This window comes from Moschus berezovskii, chromosome 17, assembly GCF_049115385.1.
Source record: "Moschus berezovskii isolate FMDL1 chromosome 17, NW_MosBer_1.0, whole genome shotgun sequence".
NCBI lineage: Eukaryota > Metazoa > Chordata > Mammalia > Artiodactyla > Moschidae > Moschus > Moschus berezovskii.
Window position 1 is genome coordinate 49,485,403 of NC_142476.1, and position 20,679 is coordinate 49,506,081.

Here is a 20,679-nt window from a genome sequence, read left to right on the forward strand (position 1 = left end):
CCAGAACCCTGTCTTACAAAACTCAAACTCGACACCAATTAAAGAATAACTCCCATTCTCCTCTCCCTCAGCTGCTAGCAATCACCATTCTACTTTCTTTCTAATTTGACTAGCCAGACCTCAAATAGGTGGGATTATACAGTAATCGTCCTTCTGTGATTGGCTTACGTCACTTAGCTTAACATCCTCAAGGTTCATCCATGTTGCAGCATGTGTCACAATTCCCTTCTTTTTTAAGGCTGAATATTCCATTGCATGCATGTACCACATTTTATTACTCATTCATCCATCTATGCAAACTTGGATTGGATATAATTCTTTGTTATATCATGTGTTTTATTATGTGCATTTTAATCTTTTTTAAAGACCTTATTGAATTTATTACAATATGGCTTCTGTTTTATGTTTTTTGGCCGCAAGGCATGTGGGATCTTAGCTCCCAGACCAAGGATTGAATTTGCACCCCCTGCTTTGGAAGGTAAAGTCCTAACCATCACACTGCCAGGGAAGTTCTTTATTATATGCATTTTAAAAAGTTATCTTGAGAGCAGGTTCACTGACTTCATCAACCATCCAAGGGATTCATGTGTAATACATAAAGGGGAAAGAAGCCCAGTGAGACAGACATGAGGGAGTAGACTCAGAGAAGTTGACATTTGCCCAAGGTCACCCAGGAGGGAGTCAAGTCCAGCTTGGTCAGACTTGACCGAGATCAGGTATGACTTCCCTGCACAGCGAATGGCTCTGGTTTCAGTGGATACTTGGTGTTTTTCCAGAGAGGCCCTCCAGGAACACTGTGAAAAGAATGAAGACGTCTTCATCCTAGCACTGAAATTCAAGGTGTAAGTCACCATTGTGGGAGGAAATTCCAGCCCTCTCCTCACTCCCATTTCTCAGGCAGCACTCCTGTGTCGAGGTCTTCACTTGCTTCTGTCCAACTCCTGAGTGAAGACCCCAGGACAGCTGAGACACAAGGGGGCCGCTGATGGCTCCTAAGGTACCCAAACCCACAGATCTGGGACAGTGGGGAGTGTGCACCCCATTAAACCCTTAAGTCTGTGAGCAGACGACTAGGATACCCTCATCCTCACCCAAAAGCTGGAAGAGGGCAGTGATTCCCAAGCTCCTTCCCAAGTCATACTGAAAAACAGTCACACGACTTTAACTCCTAATACAAACTTTAAGGCCCTGTAATTGCTCTAGTTTAGCAAAACTTCCCCCTGAGAAAACTAAATACTGAGACTATTCACACTGGTGTCATAGGAGACCCTCTTGAAAACGCTGAACTCTCTAACATCACCATGATTCTTTTTCTTGTGAGCACTGATGGGGATAATAATAACAGGGTGGAAAGGGGAGGAGGGATAAACTGGGAGATTAGGGCTCACATATACACACTCCTTGGAAGGAGAGTTATGACCAACCTAGATGGCATATTAAAAAGCAGAGACATTACTTTGCCAACAAAGGTCCGTCTAGTCAAGGCTATGGTTTCTCCAGTGGTCATGTATGCATGTGAGAGTTGGACTGTGAAGAAAGCTGACTGCCGAAGAATAGATGCTTTTGAACTGTGGTGCTGGAGAAGACTCTTGAGAGTCCCTTGGACTGCAAGGAGATCCAGCCAGTCTATTTTAAAGGAGATCAGTCCTGGGTGTTCATTGGAAGGACTGATGCTAAAGCTGAAACTGCAATACTTTGGCCACCTCATGCAAAGAGTTGACTCACTGGAAAAGACTCTGATGCTGGGAGGGATTGGGGGTAAGAGGAGAAGGGGACGACAGAGAATGAGATGGCTGGATGGCATCACCGACTCAATGGACATGAGTTTGAGTGAACTCTGGGAGTTGGTGATGGACAGCAAGGCCTGGCGTGCTGTGATTCATGGGGTTGCAAAGAGTTGGACACAACTGAGCGACTGAACTGAACTGATACACACTAACACACTACTGTATATAAATAGATAAGTAATAAGGACCTACTGTACAGCAGAGGGATTTCTACTTTATGCCCTATAATGACCTATATGGAAAAAGATTCTAAAAAAGAGTGGATACAAGTATATATACAATTGATCCACTGCTATACAGCAGAAACTAACACAACATTGTAGATCAACTATACTCTGATAAAAACTAATTTAAAAAATAAATAATAAGTAGCTATTATTGATTGGCACTTTCTGTGTGCCAAGCATGTTAATTCTCCAACAATCATAGGTAGCAGGGGCAACTACTGCCCCTCATTTTACAGAAGAGGAAAGAGAAGCCCAGAGTGGTCAGTAATTTTTAAGAGTCACACAGCTGGTAAGTGACTTGAACTTTGACTCCAGGTGGTTCGCATGAAGCGCATCATGCCAAGATCTGGGAATTGTCTTTCTAAGACACAAGCCTGCAGTTGCAACAAGGGAGGAAGGCATATAAATGTCTGTGAATTTCTTGGTTACACTTTTTTTCACCTTGTGTAGGAGATAAAGTACAGTAAGTAACCTACATGAAAACCTTCAAGTTGCAAACTTTAAAAGATGCAAATGTGCCTCTCTGCCAGGTTCTGTATGCCAGCTGTTGTACGGGTGTTGTTCAGTTGCTCAGTCATGTCAGACTCTTTATGACCCCATGGACTGCAGCCTGCCAGGCTTCCCTGTCTTTCACTATCTCCCAGACCTTGCTCAAACTCATGTCCATTGAGTTGGTGATGTCATCCAGCTATTTCATCCTCTGTCATCCCCTTCTTCTCCTGTCTTCAGTCTTTCCCAGCATCAGGGTCTTTCCTAATGAGTTGGTTCTTCGCATCAGGTGGCCAAAGTATTGGAGCTTCAGCTTCAGCATAAGTCCTTCCAAAGATTGTTCAGGCTTTATTTCCTTTAGGATTGACTGGTTTGATCTCCTTGCAGTCCAAGGGACTCTCAAGAGTCTTCTCCCAAAACCACAATTCAAAAACATCAATTCTTTGGTCCTCAACTTTCTTTATGGTCCAACTCTCACATCCATGCATGACTACTGGAAAAACCATAGCTTTGACTACATGGACCTTTGTCAGCAAAGTAATGTCTCTGCTTTTTAATATGCCGTCTAGGTTGGTCATAGCTTTTCTTCCAAGGAGCAAGTGTCTTTTAATTTCATGGCTGCAGTCACCATCTGCAGTGGTTTTGGAGCCCAAGAAAATAAAGTGTGCCATTGTTTCCCCAGCTATTTGCCATGAAGTGATGGGATCAGATGCCATGATCTTAATTTTTTGAATGTTGAGTTTTAAGCCAACCTTTTCACTCTCCTCTTTCACCTTCATCAAGAGGTTCTTTCATTTCTCTTCACTTTCTGCCATAAAGGTGGTGTCATCTGCATATCTGAGGTTATTGATATTTCTTGCAGCAATCTTGATTCCAGCTTGTGCTTCATCCAGCCTGGCATTTCACATGATGTACTCTGCATACTGTGCTGTAAGATTAAAAGTGTTTTATTTTTTGTGTTTGTTTTTTATGCATGTATTATTTGTCTGAAAAGTATTATAAACCTATTACAGTATGGTACTATATTACCAATTATGTTAATAAGGTACCTAGGCTAAATTTGTTGGACTTATGAACAAATTGGACTTAACGAATGTGCTCTCGGAACAGAACTCCTTCATAAGCAGGGGACTTACCATAGTTTTATTTCAAGAAGCAAATTAACAGCTAAGAGCCCAGATTCTAGGAATATTCAAATTCACTAGATTCCAGAGACGTGCAAATTAAAACAACATTACGACAGAGGGTTTACACTCATCAGAATAGCAAAAGTTATGGAGGTGGAAATGAGAGAGGAGGAATGTTGGCAAAACTGTTCAGAGAGGCAGAAGGCAAAGAGCTCTGAGCCCAGGTGCCACAACCAGTCTGGGGAAGGCACACCCACCTGGGCACTCCTGAGCTGGTTTCCTTATCTGCAAAGGTGATTTTATCTACTTCAAAGAACTGCTGTGACTATTTCCACAGCTAATGACACCCAGTGCTGGGAAGGGCACCTATGCCAAGTAAGGGCTCTGAAAACAGCATAGGCAAGCCTGAGTTCCCAGAAGGCAAGGCCTTTTCTCTTGTCATTGGCTGTATCCTAGTGCCTAGAAGATCCCCTGGAAAAGGGCATAGCAACCCACTCCAGTATTCCCGAATTCCATGGACAGAGGAGCCTGGTGGGCTATAGTCCAAGGGGTTGAAAAGAGTCGGACACAACTGAGAAACTAACACTAACTCAGTTAATATTTGTTGAATAAATGAATGCATTTGCAAATTGTATGGGGAGAAGGTGACACCTCAGCACCACTTGATGGAACATCAAAAAATTGAAAATCTTGAAAACTGGGGCAACACGGAAGGAAAATTAAGTGTCTGGCCATTCCGTGAGCCAGTTGTCTCACTTAGATGTATCTCAAGAGTTCCTTCTCTGGTTCACAAAGGGGGACAAACCAGGGGACAATCCAGGGAACAAGTGAGTCAGTGTGGGAAAGCCACACGATAGAAGATGCTGCAGCAGTTAGAAGCGATCATCCAGGGACTTCCATGATGGCCCATTGGGTAAGACTTTGCCTTCCAATGCAGGGGCTGTGGTGGCTGTGGATCCCTGGTAGGGGAGCTAAGATCCCACATGCTTTGCAACCAGAAAGCCAAATCAAAACAGAAGCACTATTGTAACAAATTCAATAAAGACTTAAAATAAAAAGTGATCATCCAGAGCAGGGCTTGGCAAACCTTCCTGTAAAAGGTCAGATAATAAATCTTGTAGGCTTTTCAGGCCACAGGATCTGTCACCGCCTTAGATGATATGCAAGGCTGTTCCAACAGAACTATTCATGAACTCTCAAATTTGAATTTCGTATAATATTTATGTGTCTCAAAATATTAATTTTCTTTTGAGTTTCCCCACCACCACCAAGTCATTTAAAAATCTCAGCTTGCAGGCTGCTCAAAAACGACTGGGAAATGTGAGACTGGACACTGCAAAACTCTGGAGGAAAACATAGGCAAAACACTCTCTGACATAAATCGTAGCAATATCTTTTGATCCGTCTCCCAGAATAACGGAAATAAAAACTAAAATAAACAAATGGGATCTACTTAAATTCAAAAGATCTTGCCCAACAAAGGAAACAATAAACAAAACACCACTCCACAGATTGGGAGAAAATATTTGCAAACAACGTCACCAACAAGGGATTAGTCCCCCAAATTTACAAACAGTTCATGATGCTTAACAGCATCAAAACAAACAAACCAATCAACAAATGGGCAGAGAACCTAAATAGACATTTCTCCAAAGAAGACATAAATATGGCCATGAGGCACATGAAAAGATGTTTAACATCATTAATCATTCAGTTCAGTTCAGTCGCTCAGTCGTGTCCGACTCTTTGCAACCCCATGAATCACAGCACGCCAGGCCTTCCTGTCCATCACCAACTCCCGGAGTTCACTCAAACTCACGTCCATTGAGTCGGTGATGCCATCCAGCCATCTCATTCTCTGTTGGCCCCTTTTCCTCCCACCCCCAATCCCTCCCAGCATCAGAGTCTTTTCCAGTGAGTCAACTCATTGCATGAGGTGGCCAAAGTATTGGAGTTTCAGCTTTAGCATCAGTCCTTCCAATGAACACCCAGGATTGATCTCCTTTAGAATGGACTGGTTGAATCTCCTTGCATAGAGAAATGCAAATCAAAACTACAATGATATATCACCTCACAACATCTAGAATGGCTATCATCAAAAAATCCACAAACAATAAATGCTGGAGAAGGTGTGCACCCTACACTGCGGATCCAACACTTACACTCTTGGGGGGAATGTAAATTGGTACAGCCCGCTATGGGGAATAGCATGAAGGTACCTTAAAAACCTAAAAATAAAGCTACTACATGACCCTGCAATTCCTCCTGGGCATGTATCCAGAGAAAAACGTGATCCAAAAGTGTACATGTAGCCCAATGTTCACTGCAGCACTGTTTACAACTGACAAGATATGAAAGCAGCCTAAATGTCCATTGACAGAGGAATGGTACATATGCACAATGGAATACTCCTCAGCCATTAAAAAGAATGAAATAATGCCATTTACAGCAACATGGATGGACCTAGAGATTGTCTTACTGAGTGAAGCAAGACAGAGAAGGAGAAATATTGTTTGAAAACCCTCATATGTGGGATCTAAAAAGAAATGATACAAATGGACTTACTCACAGAACAGAAAGAGATCCACACTCTTAGAGAATGAACTTATGGCTGCCAGTGGGAAGGATGGGGTGAACGGATAGTTAGAGAGCTGGGGATGCACATGTACACACTGCTGTATTTGAAATGGATAACCAACAAGGACCTACTGTTTAACACAGGAAACTGCTCAGTGTTGTGTGGCAGCCTGGATGGGAGGGGAGTTTGGGTGGAATGGATACATGTATATGTATGGCTGAGTCCCTTCGCTGTCCACCTGAAACTATTACAATATTGTTAATCAGCCATACCCCAATACAAAATAAAAAGTTTTTAAAATGTTAAAAAAAAAACTGCTGGGGCCCAGATTTTGCCCATGAGCCATCATTTGCTGAGCCCTGTTCTAGATGTGTGTCAACAACATGGATGAATTCCAAAAACACAACCAACAAAGCTGGTAATCTTGGATAGGATGGGGGTTACAGAGAAATGACCATACATCTGAGATTTCCAGAGAAAGACTAGTTTACCCCAGGTTGTCCCAGTAAATAATAGCCCATATCTCACTCTCAAAAGTCACAGATCAAATGATGAATTATATGCACCCTCCCCAGTTAAACCATCATTCTTGTTACATAAATTACAAACAGACATTCAGAACAACCATCAACAGGAGGACACTGGAACCTACCAAAAAAAGATACCCCATGTCCAGAGACAAAAGAGAAACCACAATGAGACGGTTTGATAAGCACCTAGTCTCTTCCTATCTAAAAAAATAAAAAATTAAGCAAGAACAATAATTCTTCAAAAAAACAGACATTCATTCACGTATCCCCCAACATCTAGAAAAGAGGTTGGCAACTTTTTTCCTCATAAATGACCAGATAATAGGTATTTTAGGCCTTGTGCCACGTGACCTATTGATGAAGCCTGAAAACAGAGACAACACAGACATTAAGGTGTGAGGCCAGGTACCGCTAAAACTTCCTGATGGACGTTGAAGTTTGAGGGTCATAATAATTTTCATGTATCAGAAAATTTTATCCTTCTTTGGATTTTTTCCAATCATTTGAATATGTGAAAACACTTTCAGCTCGTGGGTCGTATACAAACTGGCAATTCAAATACAACGGGCTGGGTCTGGCCCAAAGGCTGTAGTTTGTTGCCTATCAGTCTGGAAGAACACCTGGCCCCATGGTAGGTGCTGCAGAAATGTCTATTTTTAGTTGAGTGCACTTACCATCAACAACCATGACTGTCTTACAAGGGCACATGCAGATTTAAGGATTATGCCGAAGCCTTTGACTGTGGGGATCACAATAAACTGTGGAAAATTCCGGAAGAGATGGGAATACCAGACCACCTGACCCGCCTCTTGAGAAACCTGTATGCAGGTCAGGAAGCAACAGTTAGACCTGGACATGGAACAACAGACTGGTTTCAAATAGGAAAAGGAGTACGTCAAGGTTGTATATTTTCACCCTGCTTATTTAACTTATCTGCAGAGTACATCATGAGGAACGCTGGGCTGGAAGAAGCACAGGCTGGAATCAAGATTGCTGGGAGAAATATCAGTAACCTCAGATATGCAGATGACACCACCCTTATGGCAGAAAGTGAAGAGGAACTCAAAAGCCTCTTGATGAAAGTGAAAGAGGAGAGTGAAAAGGTTGGCTTGAAGTTCAACATTCAGAAAACGAAGATCATGGCATCTGGTCCCATCACTTCATGGGAAATAGAGGGGGAAACAGTGGAAACAGTGTCAGACTTTATTTTGGGGGGCTCCAAAATCACTGCAGATGCTGATTGCAGCCATGAATTTAAAAGACACTTACTCCTTGGAAGGAAAGTTATGACCAACCTAGATAGTATATTAAAAAGCAGAGACATTACTTTGCCAACCAAGGTCCATCTAGTCAAGGTTATGGTTTTTCCAGTGGTCATGTATGGATGTGAGAGTTGGACTGTGAAGAAAGCTGATTGCCGAAGAATTGATGCTTTTGAACTGTGGTGCTGGAGAAGACTCTTGAGAGTCCCTTGGACTGCAAGGAGATTCAACCAGTCCATTCTAAAGGAGATCAATCCTGGGTGTTCATTGGAAGGACTGATGCTAAAGCTGAAACTCCAATACTTTGGCCACCTCATGCGAAGAGTTGACTCACTGGAAAAGACTCTGATGCTGGGAGGGATTGGGGGCGGGAGGAGAAGGGGCCAACAGAGAATGAGATGGCTGGATGGCATCACTGACTCGATGGACATGAGTTTGAGTGAACTCCGGGAGTTGGTGATGGACAGGGAGGCCTGGCGTGCTGTGATTCATGGGGTTGCAAAGAGTCGGACACGACTGAGCGACTGAACTGAACTGAAACACCCGAGAGGGCTTCCCTGGTAGCCCAGATGGTAAAGACTCTGCCTGCTGTGCAGCAGACCTGGGTTCGATCCCTAGGTAAGGAAGATCCCCTGGAGAAGGAAATGGCAACCCACTCCAGTATTCTTGCCTGGAGAATCCCATGGACAGAGGAGCCTGGCGGCCTACTGTCCAGGCAGTCTCAGAGTCGACACACAAACGCCTGACTGAGGGTTGAGGAGACACTTAGGAGGAAATAGGGATTGAGAATAAATGAGAAAAATAATGAAATAAGAAAAACTTCACCCAGACTGAGAAAGATGACATTTAATCATGAACTGAGTTGGGTGACAAATGCAACTCCACTTCTGAGGCAAGAAAAAAGGAAAAAAAGAAGAAAAGAAAATCAGGGCTCTGGAGCCAGAGAGCCTCGATTTGAAATTCTGAGGCTGCCCCCACTATCTGGTGACTTTGAGCAAGTTTAACTTCTCAAAGGTTCTTTGGAAAATGGAACTAAATATGGGACCTTCTTCTTAGGGCTGCTGTGAGGACTGCATGAATCCATACAGGAAAGGCTTGGCACAGTGTCTGGTCAATGAACATTATACTGTTATGGCTGTTTTCCATAAAGAACAGAGAGAATCGTATGCCCCAGAGGTACAAATAAGGTGATTGAGCACAGGTGATTAGGGCTTCCCTGGTGGCTCAGATGGTAAAGAATCTGCCTGCAGTGCAGGAGACGAGGGTTCGATCCCTGGGTGGGGAAGAACCCCTGGAGAAGGAAATGGCAACCCACTCCAGTGTTCTTGCCTAGGAAATTCCATGGACAGAGGAGCCTGGCGGACTACAGTTCATGGGGTTGCCAAGAGTTGAGACCACTTAGTGACTAAATAAGAGCAACAAAGAGGTGATTGAGAGAACAGGCTCTAGAGTCAAGAATCCCAGTTTTGCCACATACTGGCTGTGTGACCTTGACCGAGTCCTGTGTGCATTCTGGACCTCAGTTTCCTCAGCTGGGCAACGCTGATAACAGTAGTGCTTACCTCATCGGGTTGAGGTAAAAATTAAATTACTCAAAACATAGCCTAGCACACAAGTGCTCAGGTATGTTAGCATGTTACCACTCTGGACCCACAATTTCTGCCCCCAGGGGAAATTAAGAAAGGAGTCAGAACAATAATCCATGTGACACACTCCAAAAGGTCCAAGGAGCTGGGCTGTGGGCTTTGAGCAAGGAATCAGTGGAGGAAACATCTAACATGAGAGACAAGACCAAAACAAACAAACAGAAAGTAATTATTCTGATGAAACAGACATAATGTTGTGTGTGAGAAAACATCAGAGAAATTATCATTAATAGCTTCAGAGAGTTAAATAAAAAAAATAGTGCCTGCATGAAACAAGAATCATGGCTATAATCAAGGAGATAATAAGGGAATAGGAATGATTTTTTGAAAAATAAAAATATAGTTGCTAAAAAAAATTCAATAGAAAGATTGAAGGTAAAGTTGATGGAGAAATTTTACAGAAAGTAGAACAAAAAGAAAAATTTGAAAAACACAAGAAGAAAAGATTTTTTAGATGATGTGTAATGGAGGTTCGGTAGCTAACTAAAGAATTTTAGAAAGAGAGAACCAAGAAAACCATGGGGAAGAAATTATCAGAGTAAAAATGTAACAAACTTTTCCAGAATTGAAGGAGAATCTGGAAAGAAGCAATTACCTTATGTCCAGAACAATGAATGAAAAACAAGATCTCCAGGAAGACAAAGTAAGTCACCATCTTCAATTTCAGAATACAAGTGGTAAGAGGATTATGAAAGATGTTAGAGAAAATGCAGATTACTTGAATGACCAAGAATACAACGGCCTTCTCAAAACAACAAGAGAAGCTAGAGTGCAGTGGAAAAAAATATCTTCAAAGGGCTGAGAAAAAATAATTTTCAACCTGTTATTCTGTATTCAACCAGACTATCAGTAAAGTTTGAAAGTGGAATAAAGCCATTGTAACGAAGTCCCAGGATGACAGCTGATACAACTCCCAGAAAGCAACTGAGAAATAAGGTTTGAAGACTCCAAAAAATCTAAAAATGAAAGTGATAATTATCTGACAGATTTGACTATAAGGAAAACCTTAAGAACTTCCTATACCTTTTGGAAGGTATAGGGAGATGTAGATGTTCAAAGAGAACAAAACAAGTGAAAAAACAAGGCAATTAATAACTAAAAAAAAAAAAGTTGCCCAGGAAAAGCAACTTCTTGGCTCAGTATTGAATAAAATTTATGTAGTCACAATAAAGAAAATATTATATGTGCATTTAACTAAAATTTGTGATATAACTATATTTTAAAAATGGAGGAAATGATAATGGAGCATATGAGTTAAAAATCCTCACCAATTAAGACTTCCCTGGTGGTCTAGCAGTTCAGAATCCCCATGCCAGTGCAGGGGGACACTCAATCTCTGGTTGGAGAACTAGGATCCCAGGGGCCATGGGGCAATGAGGTCTTGAGCATCACGACTGGAGAGGCGACGCACCTCAACTAAGACCTGACACAGGCAAATAAATAAACAAAAAGGAAAAAAGAGAGAGAAATATATTTTAAAAATCCTCGCTGATCGTAACAGGAAATCAACAGATGATCTCTAAGATAGGTGAATCAAAATATTATATAACAGCTTTATTATTTAAAAAGAAGGAAATCTGTAAGAAGCAACTAAAAGAATGGTTACTTCGAAAGGGTAGGAGGGGATTGAAGAGAACATGGGACTGCAGGCTTCATTACTGATATTTTGGCACTAATTGGCTTTTAACAAAAAGCATTTTAGGGCTTCCTTGGTGGCTCGGTGGTTAAGAATTCACCTGCCAGTGAAGGAGACATTGGCACCCCTGCATTGGCATGAGTTCCATCCCTGATCTGGAAGATCCCACATGCCATGGAGCAACTAAGCTCATGCACCCTGGAACCTGCACTCCACCCAACAGAAGCCACCGCAACCAGAAGCCTGAGCACCGCAAGCAGAGAAAAAGCCTACACAGCAGTGAAGACCCAGCACAGCCAAAAACAAATAAATAACTTAAAAAAAAATTGTTTTAATCTAAGACCTAGGCCAAATAGGGGAGGCAGATCTTAATTCTGGCAGGTTCTAAGAAGATATTTAAATGAAAAGGAAAGTAAGTCATGATGAAAGAAAAACAGCTTGCCTTGGTATTATATTATCTTTCAAAAATGCTTCTGGCAACCAAAGCAGTAATGAGTACACCTAATGCCCGGCTTCTAGTTTCTAAATGTCTCTTCTGACTGAAAGGAGCCAGGGCTCTTTAGAGGAATGGCTGATTCCAGGCTTGGCACAGGGAAAGTATAAGGTGAGCCTGGAACACTTTGTTATGCCAGAAAACAAGAATGTACTCAAAGAGTAATGGGAACACATCAAAAGGACCAAAAGCCAGTTTAAAGGGCTTCCCCAGGCCATAATTAGGACAATTTGATCATTAAAAACACTAATGACTATAATTATTGCAAAACATTGAATAAATAAAATCCAAGAGTTCATGGTAACTACAAAAAAAAAAAAAATTAGTTACCATTGCAGATGACTATTGGTGGTTTAGTTGCTAAGTCGTGTCTGACTCTTGCGACCCCATGAACTGTAACCCACCAGGTTCCTCTGTCCACGGGATTCTCCAGGCAAGAATACTGGTGTGGGTTGCCATTTCCTTCTCCAAAGGATCTTCCCAACCCAGGAATCGAACCAAGGTCTCCTGCATTGTGGGTAATGACTATCTACAGGAGAGGACTATTAGGCCAAACTATTCTGACAATTGACAACAAGTTAAGCATTTAGGGGGAATTGCAGTAATGAAGAAAAGTTCTTCTTTAGAAAACAATGTAGAATAAATTATATATTTAAAATTTTGCCATTCTGCAACCCCTGGTGAAGTAACTGAATCAGGCAAAGATCGTCAGTGGATGTTAAAAACATTAAGTAAAAGGTTGTAGGGAAATGGGATATTTGCCTTATGCCTAAGTATCATCCAGGGATCACTTGCAAATTGCAGAGGGAAAGCATACCTTTTCTGTCGAGGGATCCAGCGGTCACAATCTTAACTAAGGAGTCCAAATTTAGCATCGTTGAAAGTAAGACAATCAGACATTGTGTTCCTGACGGGTGTAATAGGACATACTTGGCTGTACCCACAAAGCAATCTGGCCATTATCTAACCTGAATTTGATCATGACTTTACACCATGGTGCAGGAAAAACAGAGGAGAGAGGAATGCGCTAAGGAATGTCATGAGGAACGAATCAGGTGACTCCAGAATGTATCATGAATCCAGTTGATCCTTGAACAATGCAGGGGTTAGGGATATTGACCCTCCAAAAATTTGACAATCGAAGTATAATTTATAATATGTTCCTCCGTATTTGTGGTTCCCCATCCTCCTATTCAACCAATCAGACAGGGTATTTGGAATCATCTCAGCGTATCTACCTAATTATTAGATTACTTATTATATTTATTTATTAGGGGCTTCCCTGGTGGCTCAGACAATAAAGAATCTGCCTGCAATGTGGGAGACCAGGTTCAGTTCCAGGGTTAAAAAGATGCCCTGGAGAAGGGAATGGCTCCCCACTCCAGTATTCTTGCCCAGAGAAGAATTCCATGGACAGAGGAGCCGAATGGGCTATCGTCCGTGGAGGTTCATGGGGTCACAAAGAATCAGACATGACTGAGCAACTAACACTTTCACTTTTATTAGTTTCAAAAGGGGGGAAATGGTATTTTTATGCTGATGGTATTTACAGTGGAGAATAGCAGGACAAAAAGTACACCACACTGCCTCTATGGCATTCATGCCAAAAATTATTATATTAATGAGAAAATTCCTGAATTTGATAATAGCACAATACTGAGTTATACATATTATTATTATTATTTTATATATCTAGAGAGAGAGAGAGGGAGTGATAAAGCAAATGTGACAAAATTTTATCAGTTGCTGAATCTGGATAAAGTGTACACAGGAGTTCTTTCTACTATTCTTGTAACTCTATCCTAAATTTTAAATTATTTCAGAGAAAAAAAATTTTAGAAAAATCCAAGTTAGACCTGGACCAGTTGGGGAGGCAATTCCTAAAAATATAGGGATTAAGAAAACATTTAAATCTTGATCAAATAAGTTACCTTTATTTAAACACCGTTTATTATGTTGGCATTTCTTTTAGTTTTCAGGAATACTTGTTGACTTCATGGAACTGGCAGGGTTGGGACTCCAAGATAAGGAGGCATTCATGGCCAAGCGACTGAGCTGCAAACTGAAGTCTATTCCCAGACATTCTGGTTCTCAGCCAGTTATCCTTTCTTTCCAGCTGAACTGCCTCATCCTTATGCTGGAAGCCAGCCTCCCAGAAAAGCTACTGTGGAACTCCTCAAGCCCTCAGCATCTGCCCAGCACTGGCACCCACATGCTTTACACTCTTGGAATGTTTTCCAATTATTCTGTTGCCACCCCCGCCTGGATTAGACCACTTCATCCAGGCCATGACTGGGTTATGTGTTTTTACACTATAGTTTTAGCACAGTGCTAAAGGCAGAAGAGCATAAGGCATAAGAGCTCAGAAAATCTTTTCTGATCCATTATTTTCAGAAAGCATTTAATAAATAAATACTCAGAAGATAGGATATGGGTAAGAACAGATACTTTTGGGCCATCTAACAATCTTTGGGCTTAATGTGTAAGGGATATGAACACACAAGCAAACAAACCAAGATAATTTATAAAGCACATTTCAAATAAGTAGAACTTTTTTTCCCTTTTAAAAAAAAATTTTTTTTTTTAAAAATATCGTTGCCTTAGGGCTTCTCTGGTGGCTCAATGGTAAAGAATTGACCTGCCAATGCAGGAGATGCAGGAGACTGGAGTTTGATCCCCAGGTCAGGAAGAACCCCGGGAGTAGGAAATGGCAACCCACTCCAGTATTCTTGCCTGGGAAATCTCATGGACAGAGAAGCCTGGTGGCCTGCAGTCCATGTGGTCACAAAAAAATAAGACATGACTTAGCAACTAAACAATATAGTTGCTTTAACAATATTGTGTTAGTTTCTACTGTTCAGCAAAATGAATCAGCTGTGCATATACAATCCATGAAGTCACAACAAGTTGGACATGACTGAGAAACTAACACTCACTTTTTTTCATACCTGTACATATATCCCTTCCCTTTTGGACTTCTTTACCATTCAGGTCACCACAGTGTATTAAGTAGAATTCCCTGTGCTACACAGTAGGTTCTCATTAGTTATCTATTTTTAACATAAGTATCAATAGTGTAAATGTGTCAATCCCAATGCCCCAACCCCTCCCACCCACCAGTAGAACTTTTTTTTTAATTGAAGTATAGTTGACTCACAATGTTGTGTTAGCTTCAGGTGTAAACAAGCAGAATTTTTGACCTGTTTCAAAAGTGCTGTTTCAGGCTGAAACTCAGAGATGAACTTGGCTAGGAGTGGGAGGACTGCCTCCCTCTGGCCTTATCAATTCTCTTCCTCAAGGAGTTATTTACCTTCCTCAAGATTGTGTTTGCTGGTCTTCCCAGCTGGCCTGAAAACTTCTGGGGAAAGGGACAGCCGTTGTGGTTTTGTCCCTCTGTGAACTTCTCCCGTTTCTGCACACTCAGCTCTGCCCGCTTGCAGCAAGCAGCCCAGGCCCGGAGGAGCCGCCTGTACCCCGTGTCTCAGCCTCAATCTTGCCAGAGAGAGTGGGCCAGGGAGACGGACGGAGCACAGCTTCAGGATCTGACAAACCCTGACAGTGACTTAGGGGTCGGGTGACGTTCTCACACAACTCATACAGCCTCTGGGCTTCAGTTCCTTCTGCTGCAAAATGAGGGAAGTGGGAATTCCCCAGCAATCCAGTGGTTATGGCTCTGAGCTCCCACTGCAGGGGAAATGGATTCAATTCCTGGTTTAGGAACTAAGATCCCATCAAAAAAAACACAAAATGGAGGCAGTAAAACTGACTTCTTGGGCTTCCCTGATAGTCTAGTGATTAAGAATCTGCCTGCCAATGCAGGGGACATGGGTTCAATCACTGGTCCAGGAAGATGCCACAGGCCACAGGGCAACAAAACCCATGTACCACAACTACTAAGCCTGAAATCTAGAGCCTGTGCTCCACAACAAGAGGAGCCACCACAGTAAGACGCCCCCACACAACACAACTAGAGAGTGGCCCCTGCCAGCCACAACTAGGGAAAAGCCTGTGCACAGCACCAGAGACCTAGCACAGTCAGAATAAATTTCATTAGAAAACTGGCTACTCCCCCAGAATGACTCAGTGGATTGTGATGATGAGGCTTCTGTGCTTTATTCGGTGTTTGGAAACCTTAGTGACCATCAGGGGCCTTCTGTCCAGTTTTGTCCCCTGTTTGCAGAGCTATCCCTGGCGGGGGTGGGGCGGGTAAAGTCACTCATTCTTACTGTCTCCACTCCTTCCTTCCTATCTCTCCAAGTTTCGTTGTTGTTCAGTCGCTAAGCATGTCTGACTCTTTGCAATCCCATGAACTGCAGCATGCAAGGCTCCTCTGTCCTCCACTATCCCCTGGAGTTTGCTCAGATTCATGTCCATTGAGTCAGTGATGCCATCCAACCATCTCATCCTCTGTCACCCCCTTCTCCTCTGCCCTCAATCTTTCCCAGTATCAGAGTCTTTTCCAATGAGTCAGCTCTGTGCATCAGGTGGCCCAAGTATTGGAACTTCAGCTTCAGCATCAGTCCTTCCAATGAACATTTAGGGTTGATTACCTTTAGGATTGACTAGTTTGATCTCCTTGCAGTCCAAGGGACTTTTAAGAGTCTTCTCCAGCACCACAATTCAAAAGCACTCACACCTCTCCAAGTTGGTTCAGGTATAATCTGGTCAATATCAACAGCACATATCAGAGATGGATGTGCAGGACAATATTTCTTCCCTGCTCCTGTTAAGTCATCAGTTGTGTCCGACTCTGTGTGACCCCAGAGACAGCAGCCCCCCAGGCTCCTCCGTCCCTGGGATTCTCCAGGCAAGAACGCTGGAGTGGGGTGCCATTTCCTTCTCCAGTGCATGAAAGTGAAAGTGAAGTCGCTCAGTCGTGTCTGACTCTTAGCGACCCCATGGACTGCAGCCTACCAGGCTCCTCCGCCCATGGGATTTCTTCCCTAGGAGGCCTTAAAAAGCAGGAGGCATCCATACTCCAGAGCCAGGCTGCCTGGGTTCAAATCCCAACTCCACCGTGTTCCTGCCCTGTGAACCTCTATGCTTCAGCTTCCTCACCTATAAAACAGGAACAATAACAACAGCAGCTACTCTGTACGGTTATTCCGAGGGTTAGATTCGTCAACACATAATTACAGAGTGCTCTGCTAGTACTGCATTTCATTGACTCTAATACGATGGTACACTAGGAAATTAAGTGTATTGCCAATTAAACTAAGACATATCATCAGTGGAACTGGAACTGAAAATACATATTGATATTATAAATGTGAAACAAAATATATATCTTAAATATAACATCCTTATACGTGAAATCTAAAAAGAAATGATATAAATAAACTTACTAACAAAAAAGAAAAGCTATGACAAACCTAGACAGCATATTAAAAAGCAGAGGCATCACTTTGCTGACAAAGGTCCAGATAGTCAAAGCTATGATTTTCCCAGTAGTCAAGTATAGATATAAGAGTTGGACCATAACAGAAGGCTGAATGCCAAAGAACTGATGCTTTCCAACTGTGGTGCTGAAGAAGACTCTTGAGAGGCCCTTTGATAGCAAGGAGATCAAACCAGTCAATCCCAAAGGATATCAGTACTGAATATTCATTGGAAGGACTGATGCTGAAGCTGAAGCTCCAATACTTTGGCCAGCTGATGCGAACAGCCAACTTATTAGAAAAGACCCTGATGCTGGGAAAGATTGAGGGAAGGAGAACGAGATGACAGAGGATAAGATAGTTGGATGGCTCCAATGGACATGAGTTTAAGCACATTCTGGGAGATGGTGAAGGACAGGGAAGCCTGACATGCCGCAGTCCATGGGGTCCCAAAGAGTCGGACATGACTTAGCAACTGAACAACAACAACTTAAAAACAGAAAGACTCACAGACTTAGGAAATGAACTTATGGTTGCCAGGAGGAAGGGATAGTTAGGGACTCTGGGAAGGTCATGTACACACTACGTATTTAAAATGGATAACCAACAAAGACCTATCGTATAGCTCATGGAACTCTGCTCAATGCTCAATGCCAGCCTGGATGGGAGAGGGGTTTGGGGAGAATGGATACATGTAAATGCAAAAAAAAAAAAAAATAAAAGCTATGCTAAAAAAATATTGATACATGAAACAGACTATTGTTATTAAACATAGCTGGAACATGTAAAGTTTAGTTCAGTTCAGTCACTCTGTTGTGTCCAACTCTTTGCGATCACATGGACTGCAGCAGGCCAGGTTTCTCTGTCCATCACCAACTCCCGGAGCTTGCTCAAACTCAAGTCCATTGAGTCAGTGATGCCATCCAACATTCTTATCCTCTGTCATCCCCTTCTCCTCATGTCTTCAATCTTTCCCAGCATCATGGTCTTTTCCAATGAGTCAATTCTTAGCATCAGGTGGCCAAAGTATTGGAGCTTCAGCATGAGAGTGCTTCCAATGAATATTCAGGACTGATTTCCTTTAGGATGGACTGGTTTGATCTTCTAGCAGTCCAAGGGACTCTCAAGAGTCTTCTCCAACACCACAGTTCAAAACCATCAATTCTTCAGCAATCAGCTTTCTTCATGGTCCAACTCTCATATCCATATATGACCACTGGAAAAACCATAGTTTTGACTAGATGGACCTTTGTCGGCAAAGTAATGTCTCTGCTTTTTAATATGCTGTCTAGGTCAGTCATAGCTTTCCTTCCAAGGAATCAGTTCAGTTCAGTTCAGTCGCTCAGTCATGTCCGACTCTTCGCGACCCCATGAATCACAGCACGTCAGGCCTCCCTGTCCATCACCAACTCCTGGAGTTCACTCAAACTCATGTCCACAGAGTCGGCGATGCCATCCAGCCATCTCATTTTCTGTCGTCCCCTTCTCCTCCCGCCCCCTGGAAGGAAAGTTATGGCCAACCTTGATAGTATATTAAAAAGCAGAGACATTACTTTGCCAACCAAGGTCCGTCTGGTCAAGGCTATGGTTTTTCCAGTGGTCATGTATGGATGTGAGAGTTGGACTGTGAAGAAAGCTGATCACCGAAGAATTGATGCTTTTGAACTGTGGTGTTGGAGAAGACTCTTGAGAGTCCCTTGTATTGCAAGGAGATCCGACCAGTCCATTCTAAAGGAGATCAATCCTGGGTGTTCATTGGAAGGACTGATGCTAAAGCTGAAACTCCAATACTTTGGCCACCTCATGCGATGAGTTGACTCACTGGAAAAGACTTCCAAGGAATAAGCACCTTCTAATTTCATGGCTGCAGTCACCATCCACAGTGATTTTGGAGCCCAAGAAAATAAAGTCTGTCACTCTTTCCATTGTTTCCCCATCTATTTGCCATGAAGTGATGGGCCCAGATGCCATGATCTTACTTTTCTGAATGTTGAGCTTCAAGCCAGCTTTTTTGCTCTCCTCTTTCACTTTCATCAAGAAACTCTTTATTTCCTCTTTGCTTTCTGCCATAAGGGTGGTGTCACCTTCATACCTGAGGTTACAGATATTTCTCCTGGCAATCTTAAATCCAGCTTGTGCTTCATCCAGCCTGGCATTTCACATGATGTACTGTTCATATCAGTTAAAAAAAGCAGGGCAAGACAATATATAGCCTTGACGTACTTCTTTCCCAAGTTGGAACCAGTCCGTCATCCCGTCAAGATGGTGGAGTAGGATGTGCACTGCTCTTCTGCGAGAACTCCAAAATTGCAACAAACTGCTGAACAACCATGGACAGGAGAATGTTGGATCCCACCAAACAAGATACCCCACGTCCAAGGGCAAAGGAGAAGCCCCAGCACGATGGTAGAAGAGGCAAAACTGTGTTTAGAATCAAACCCCATACCCACCAGAGATGCTTGGAGGACTCAAACAAAACCTTGTGCACACCAGGACCCAGGCACCCCACAAGAGACTGATTCAGACCTGCCTTTGTGGTTTGAGTGTCTCCTGTGGAGGCACGGGTCAGCAGTGTCCTGCCGTGGGGACAGGGGCTCTGGCTGCAGCAGACCTGGGAGGCACAGCGTGTGGCATAAGCCCTCTTGGAGGAGGTTGCCGTTAGCCCCACTATAGAGCCACCAAGCAGATGACGCACAAACTGGAGAACAATTATACCAAAAATGGTCTTGCACTGTTGTGAAAATTCTAGGGCCCCCAGCAGATTTCCCAACCTGGGGATCTGGCAAAGGGACTGAGAACCCCCAGGGAATTTGACTTTGAAGGCCAGTGGACTATGATCACGGAACTTCCACAGGACTGGAGAAACAGACTCTTGGAGGGCACAGACAAAACATTGTGCAAACCACGATCCAGGAGAAAGGAGCAATGAACCCCAAAGAGACTGAACCAGACTTGTCTGTGAGTGTCCATGACTCTGGAAGAGGCATGGATTGACAGTGGCCTGCCCTGGGGTCAAGGCACTGAATATAACAATATGCTGACATAAATCCTTTTGAAGGAGGTTGCTACCATTGCTACCATTACCCTTGCTATAGTTTGGCCTCAGGCCAAACTACAGGGATGGAACATAGCCCCACCCATCAACAGAAAATTGGATTAAAGACTTACTTGCCCATCACAGCAAGACCCAAATTTCCCCACAAACAGTGCCTCCCATCAGGAAGCTTCCACAAGCCTCTTATCCTTATCCATCAGAGGGCAGACAGAATGAAAACCACAATCACAGAAAACTAACCAAACTGATCAGAAGGATCACAGCTTTGTCTAACTCAATGAAACTATGAGCCATGCCATGTAGATCCACCCAAGACGGACAGGTCACGGTGGAGAATTCTGACAAAATGTGGTCCGCTAGAGAAGGAAATGGCAAGCCACTTCAGTATTCTTGCCTTGAGAACCCCATGAACAGTATGAAAAGGCAAAAAAGATGTGACACTGAAAGATGAACTCCCCAGCTGGGTAGGTG

The 20,679-nt window shown here is 42.9% G+C and overlaps 1 long non-coding RNA gene across 1 annotated transcript; it reads right to left on the minus strand.

Annotated features, from left to right (window-relative positions):
- Positions 1-508: 508 nt before the first annotated feature.
- LOC129551088 (uncharacterized) lies at positions 509-16,404 on the minus strand. Its single transcript, XR_008684986.2, has 3 exons — positions 16,326-16,404; positions 3,256-3,431; positions 509-794 (listed from the first exon to the last, which is right to left on the minus strand). It is a non-coding gene; the product is annotated as an uncharacterized LOC129551088 (long non-coding RNA).
- Positions 16,405-20,679: the final 4,275 nt, after the last annotated feature.